The sequence below is a fragment of the Mirounga angustirostris genome, unplaced genomic scaffold, assembly GCF_029215605.1.
Source record: "Mirounga angustirostris isolate CCGP_5_RB_7025 unplaced genomic scaffold, mMirAng1.0.hap1 SCAF_4, whole genome shotgun sequence".
Lineage (NCBI taxonomy): Eukaryota > Metazoa > Chordata > Mammalia > Carnivora > Phocidae > Mirounga > Mirounga angustirostris.
Genome location: NW_026991712.1, coordinates 43,063,006 through 43,070,351, shown reverse-complemented (window position 1 = coordinate 43,070,351; position 7,346 = coordinate 43,063,006).

Below are 7,346 nucleotides of genomic sequence, written 5' to 3'. Positions count from 1 at the left end.
CCATCTGAGAGATGATTAAGAATGTGGGTTTTTAGGCTGTAATGGGATCCTTGCTTTGGTGCTTAACTGTGTGAACCCACAAAAAATACTTACCTCCTTTAAGCCTTTCTTTGCTCATCTGCAAAATGAGGTTAATAATATCTACTCATAGTGTAATGAGGATTGAATAAAATGATTTTTGTAAAGCACTTAGTGCAGTATTTGGAACATAGAAAGTGATTTAAAATGGAAGTTATTATTTCTTGTGTATGCCTCTCAGGTTCTGTAATTTTTGTATTTTCAAAAAAAATTTGTAAAAAATGTTCACTACAACATTATTTTTAATAATAAAAACTTAAAAATACTGAGTATTCAACAATGGGGAATTGGCCAAGTAAAATTTAATGTATCCATATGATAATGTACTATCTTATGAGGCTAGTTTTCTGAATTAAACATTTACTGCTTATTTAAAAAAATATTTTTATAAAATAAAAAGCAGAATTGATGTCTTGTTCTTTTGCTAAAACTTCATTTTTCTCTTTGTTTTTGAGCTTAGCTGGTTGAATCCCAATCCACTCAGTCCTATAAATTAAAAACCAGAGTTTCTCTCTGTATCTTCCTTGTCAGCTCACTTCCTCATCAGCCATCACTTGTCTCTTTTCTGACCCCCCTTCTTTATTCCTGCCACCTCTGCCTTACTTACCATAGGTCCTCATCACTTGCTGCCTGGTCAACTGGAAATATTTTCAAGTATCTTTCCCTTTCCAGTCTTTACTCATTCCATTGCATCATCTCTCACATCTAATTTCCTAAAAATCTAATCTGATTATATATTCCCCTTCTAATAAACTTTTGCTGATTCCCGTTGTCCCCTAAATAAAGCACAAACATCTTAGCATGTTACGTTAGACTCTTCAGGAGCTGGGTGTCATTTCAGCCTTACATGTTGCACACCAATGATCTACTTGATGCTCTGTTTATATTAAACCCTGAAATGTGTGATTCCTTGGAATAAGGCCTTGCCATTATTTATAATTTGTTACTGTGTGGAATAGTCTCTTACTTCTCTTTTGAACTGGCAATAGCCATTTTATCCTTCTGCACCCAGCCGGGTGCTGCTTTAAGAAGCTTTCTTTCCTTGCCTCTCTCCGTCATCTGTTTCTGAGTCATTACTGTTTCCAAGTTAGTTTCACCCTGTGTATTCTTACAACCTTGTTTATAACAAAGTACGAGCAGATTTTGGTTTAGAGTGTTCATATATTCTGTCAGTATTTGAGCACCTACATTACATTACATTATGATAGGCAGAGTATAAGATGGTGAGAATGAATAATATGTAAGATAGATAAAAGCCGTGTCATCATGGAAATAAAATATTGGGGAGGTGGGGGATGGAAGAGAGCAAATGACAGATTATGATATATATCATTCTTTCGGTGTTCTGAGACCCAATTCCCAATATGTGGAGGGTCTTTCCACACCACCAACAGGCAGTTGTCTGGGCACCAGTGGGGTTTCCTATAATTCACCTCAATTTTGACACTAACTACCCGGAGATAGCATCAGATTCCATGGTTAAGGGGTCAGTTCTACAAGACTGCTCCCCTAACACACACACACACACACACACACACACTTCAGATGCCAGTTGTAAGTCTAGGTTGTTACCTGTGCTTCTGACCAACCCTCTATAATTCAGAGGTCCCCATGACCCCTTCCTTGGGTTCGATTAATTTGCTAGAGCAGCTCACAGAACTCAGAGAAACCTTTTATATACTAGATCAAAGGCTTATTATAAAAGGACACAACTCAGGCACAGCCAGATAGAAGATATGCAGAGGGCAAGGTATGGGAAAAGGGGGTGGAGCTTCCATGCCCTCTCTAGGTATACCATTCTCTCCAAACCTGTATGTTCATCAACCCAGAAGCTCTCTGAACCCTGTCCTTTTGGGGTTTTATGGAGACTTCATTACATAAGTATGATTGGTTAAATCATTGGCCATTGACAAATGAACTCAGTCTTCATCTCCTCTCCCCTCCCTGGAGGTTGGGTAGGAGGAACTGAAAGTTCTAACCCTCTAATCACATGTTTGGCTCCACTGGCAACCAGTTCCCCATCCTTAAGTTACCTAAGGGCTTTCCCAAAGTCACCTCATTAACATAGCAAAACACCCCTTTCTTGCTCTTATCACTGGAAATTCCAAGTGGTTTAGGAGCTGTGAACCAGGAACACTGGATGAAGAACAAATATATATGAGAAATATATATGGCATCTGAATGACCAAATATATATTTCTTTTTTTTTTTAAGATTTTATTTATTTATTTGACACAGAGAGAGAGAGAGTGAGAGCAGGAACACAAGCAGGGGGAGTGGGAGAGGGAGAAGCAGGCCTCCTGCAGAGCAGGGAGCCCGATGCGGGGCTCGATCCCAGGACCCTGGGATCATGACCTGAACCGAAGGCAGATGCTTAACAACTGAGCTACCCAGGCGCCCCTAAATATATATTTCTTACAGATAGCAATATTACAGCCATGAAGCAAGTCAACAGAGTGAAGTACTAGAGTGCAGATGTAAGAGGCCACCTTATGTTCAGGGCAGTCCTCTCTGATGAGGCAACTTTTGAGTTGGAATATGAAAGATGAGAAGAAGCCAACTATTTCAGGAGCTAGGAAAGAATAGTCCAAGCAGAATAAGTAGGCTGAAGGCACTGGAATAGAAAGAGCATGCTGGGCTCTCAGAAAATAAAATCAGTATGGTGGCAGCTCATTTGAAAGGTGGAATATGGAAGGAGATGAAGCTAAGAAGAAAGTTGGACTTTGCAGACCATGGAAAGATTTGCTTTTTACTTTTCGAAGAATTGAAAACTATTAAAGGAATTTAAGTGGAAAGGTAACATGTTTTGATTTTTTCTTGAAATACATTACGCTAGCTCTTTTGTAAAAAAAAATAGACTTGGAAGGGCCATGAGTACAATAAATGAAATAGGAAGACCTTTCATAGTCCTGTTGATATATGATGGCACTGTGCAGTAGAGAGGTGGCACTGGGGAGCTGAAGAGATTTAAATGGATTTGAAATATTTCTTGAAATAGAAGTGACTAAGTCTTCTGACAAATCAAATGATAAGGGATAAGAGTCCTAGCCTTGGGCCTTAGATGTTGGCCAGTGCGGCTACTAGCTACAGAAGGGATGATGAAGTTGCATTCCACGGTTAACTATCTTCTCAGTACTTTTAATTTAGCTAATCAGGAACATCAGTCTCTGCCTTTTAATTAGGACCACATGATTCCAATCTGAGGCTCTTCAACCTAATGATCAAGCCTGGGGAAATTCCCTGATGCTGTTCTGCCCCTCCTTCCAGCCCCAAGCTTCTGTTGAGCATCTGGTCTGACTTCAGCTATGTCACCCTATGTTCCTCATCACTGTATCCTCAGTATCTAGCACAAAGTATGACAGATCACAAATGCTCTGGATTATTTGCTAAACTAATGCTTGTATGAGTAAGTCAATTGCGAACAAGCTCAATATAGTCAATTTCACAGTGAGGGTTTTGTTCTTCTCAACAACTGCATTTGCTGGGCTTACATATTTACAAAGAATTCTAAAGAATTGATTCGGATTTTGCTAAGGAGAGATAATTTGGTGTATCCAAATGAAACACACATCACTATCTAGGAATCCTCATTAAGTAGATCAGAAAATAAGGGTTACAGATTTAGAAACCAGGGAGATTGTACTTGTTTGGGTCATCTAGGCAAGCACACTTCAATTTACACTTTCAAATGTATGCTCTCATTTTCATAATTAATGAAATAGGCAGGGCAGGTATTATTCCCATTTTGCATAAAGCCACTGAGAACTGGAGAAGTAAAGTCACTTGCTCAAAGTAGCAAGTCTGGTGGATGGAAGAACCAGTAATGGAAGCCGCACTTCCCAACTTTTGGTCTATGCTCTGTCAATGATGCTGTGCGCACGCTCCTCCCAGCTATGTATATGCAAAAAGTTGGCATCACTGTCTGAACTGCCTTTGGAATTTGGCCTTGTGTCTTTAACTAGCTTAAAACCAATATTATATTTGCTTACATCATCACCCACTCCTCTGCTTAGAATAACAAAATATTTTAAAAGTCAAATCTGAACTATCTAAATTATTTCATCTTTCAATAGGAAGTTAGCCTGTGCATATTGCCAGAAGACTGATTAAGAAACTGAACAACCTACTTCATTCCTTTTTGGCCCTGAGTTTTTGTACCTTTCAAGTCCTTCTGCTTCTTTTCCAGTACATCCTTCAGCCAGTAGTCCCTTGAGAGTAAAAGAGTTAAACTACTCCTACAAGCGATACTATATCACTGTAAAACAAACATCCATCTATACATCCATAATCATTACCAGCCAGGTTTTTTGAGAGTCACCAGTAAGGAGAGAAAAATCATATGACAACACCAAAGAGGGGGAAAAATTACTTTAGTGCCTAGGTCTGCAGAATAAACCCTTAGACAAGAGAGTTCATGGGGCTGGATTTATTTCTAATCCTTTTGACTGTTTTATAGGTCACAGATTTACCACTCAACCTCATTCTGCTTTATTTTCTTCATCTTAGCTCCCTTGATACTATTTATTAAGGGAGATGTCAGGTATCTGCCTGTCTCCTTCAAAGAGAAGAAGCACATTTCAGAGAGGACTACATGCACAGAAATATCCAAACAAAGTAAATGTCTCCTATCTGGAATAATCATGCAATTCACTAGCAATCATAATTGTACTTCCTACAATTCAGACTATAAAATACCAGTGTCAGATGAGGTTTTTAGCAGAGACTACAGGAAAGCATGTTAATTTTAGATGAGTGAGTTTGAGGTCACATCCCTTTCCAATTAGAAATAAGGTAGAGATAATATCAGGTTTTGATGAGTTTTTAGCAGTGCAGATCATGACCTGATGCAATGTGAAGTCAATCTTCAAAACTCACTGTGGTCTGATTTTACTTGTCCTCAAGGATAGTCATTAGCCTGAGCTCACACTATTGGAATTTGGTTTTAAGAATAGGGCAAAGTTTTCCTGCCATAATTGCTTCCATCTGCTGCACTAACACATGTGTTCCTGCAATAAAATTTTCTAAAACTCTCCAAACTCCACATGCCCTTTTTTGCCTGGGCTCTTGCTGTATTGATGTTTCACCTGCATTCTGTCTGGGTGGGAATCTGTCTTGCAGCTGGCTGCCGCTCCAAGGGTGGGGGTAGCTGGGGGAAGTATGATGCTTGCTGTAAGACTCCAGTGGCAAATTGAACACAGACATTTGCCTTGAAAACGAAAAACTGGTCATGTGAGTTACATCATATGAACCGCTCACGTCTCATTTCATTCCAGTCATTTCTTTTTTTCACTCCATTTTTATTTATTCATTTTAAAGGACAGAACTAATATACAGATATATCATTATTGTAAAAATCTTTTACTGCGGTAGAAAAAAAAAGTTCTTGAGCACACCCTCCTCTCTTTGGCCCAAATAATAAATGAGACATTTTCAAGGGAGTTGGAATTTCCTTTCTTTAAAAAACAAACTTGTTTTATGTTCTGCTTGTGAACAGATATTCAAAGCCCTCCAAGCTTTTCCAAATGGAAGAAACTAAAGAAAAATAACTTCATGAAATCACCCTAAATCACAAAATAAAAACACCCTGTGAGAAGCAAAGCTGTATATTAATGTGTATTGTCCCAGAGTGGGGTGTGGGGAAGATTACTGAATTTGTCTGATGAGCCTAAAAAGTTCAATATGAAGATACTTGTGTACCTGAACCTCAAATTATTTTGAAGTATAAGCTAATCATCAAGTGCAGTAGTGTAGCATATTTTCCTGTAGTTGTGATCTAAGTGAGAAGCCCTTGACTGGTTTTGGGTTCTGAAGTTCCTTCTTGTAGCTGGAGTGAAACGAGCCTGGGTTGCATGCAGAAGCATCCTCGAGAACTAAGGATGTTGAGTTGTTGGTTTCCTTCATCAAGATACTGCTGAGGGTGCCATCAAGGATTGGCAATGTGAATGTTACCACTCTCAGTCTCTAAAACCATGGTTATTAGTTGCAGGATCTTCTTTAGAAATTGCTTTTTCATGTATGCCTGTGTATATGTATAATAGGCATTGTGTACATTTAGTTATATACATATATTTGCTGTTATACATACTTTTCTTAATATTTTGTTGGTAAGTACATTACGTAGACTTTTTAACATAGTAATGCATAGTAAGAATGTGTTTGTGTCTACTCCTTTTAGTCCCTATGGACAATCACATTCACTGAGGAAGGTGAAAAGTTCAAAGTCCAGAGTTGATGGTTGAGGTTGTTAGATTTATCTGCCCCCCTCTGATGAATGTTTTGTCCAAGAGATACCATTCACGGGAAAATAGAATGCGTGTGTCCCCTGGCACACTGTTGAAGGTAGACAGAGGCAGAGACTGAGGCTGTGCTGTTGTCAAGCCAGGACTGAAAGACCAAGGACCATGTGCTGAAGAGGATCAAAGAGGTCATCTAATCCATCCCTTGAACATCAATCCTTGCCTTAGACAAGACCACTCCCAAACCACAGAAGACATATGACTGTCAAACACACACTAAAGTGTCCCGGGAGATACACCTCCCTCTGTAACTCATTCAGAATCCAATAAAACTGCCAGAAAGTTCTTGCATGGCTCTCCCCTGCCATCTATTACTTATTTCATAGAAATTAAGAAGTGTGTGTTAGCATCTACCTCAATGGCATCTCAAATTTCAAAACCTTGGGCTATTAAAGGGTTATTTTTCAGCTTTTTAAAAAAAGATTTCATTATATAATATTTGATGTATAATATTTGGGTAAATTTTAAGCAAAGTAATAAAATAAACAGAAATAAACCCACTCTCTGACTTGAGAACTACTTCATTGCAGCCATATGCATACTTTTCTGAGTTCATTTCTGAGTTCATTGCTGAGTGGTAACTATTACTCTGAATTTTGGATTCAGCATTCCTTTGTTTTCTCTTTTCTTTTTAAAAATTTAACCATGTATGTATCTAATCTAAAATTTAGATTATTTTTTTCTGTATTAGCTTTTAAAAAATTATATTGTAAGTATTAATCCATGTCTTGTTTTCATCCTTCAAAGTAATATTTCTAAGATTCACTGATGTTTTGCAGTAGTTCATTTTCATTGTTATATGATATTCCTTTGTCTGAATATATCACAATTTCATTCTAGTGACTAACATAACATAATAAAATTAAATTAAGTTTAAAAAAAAAAAAAGAAAGAAAAAGAAAACCAAAGCTGGAGACATCACAATTCCAGACTTCAAGCTATATTACAAAGCTGTAGTCATTAAGACAGTAT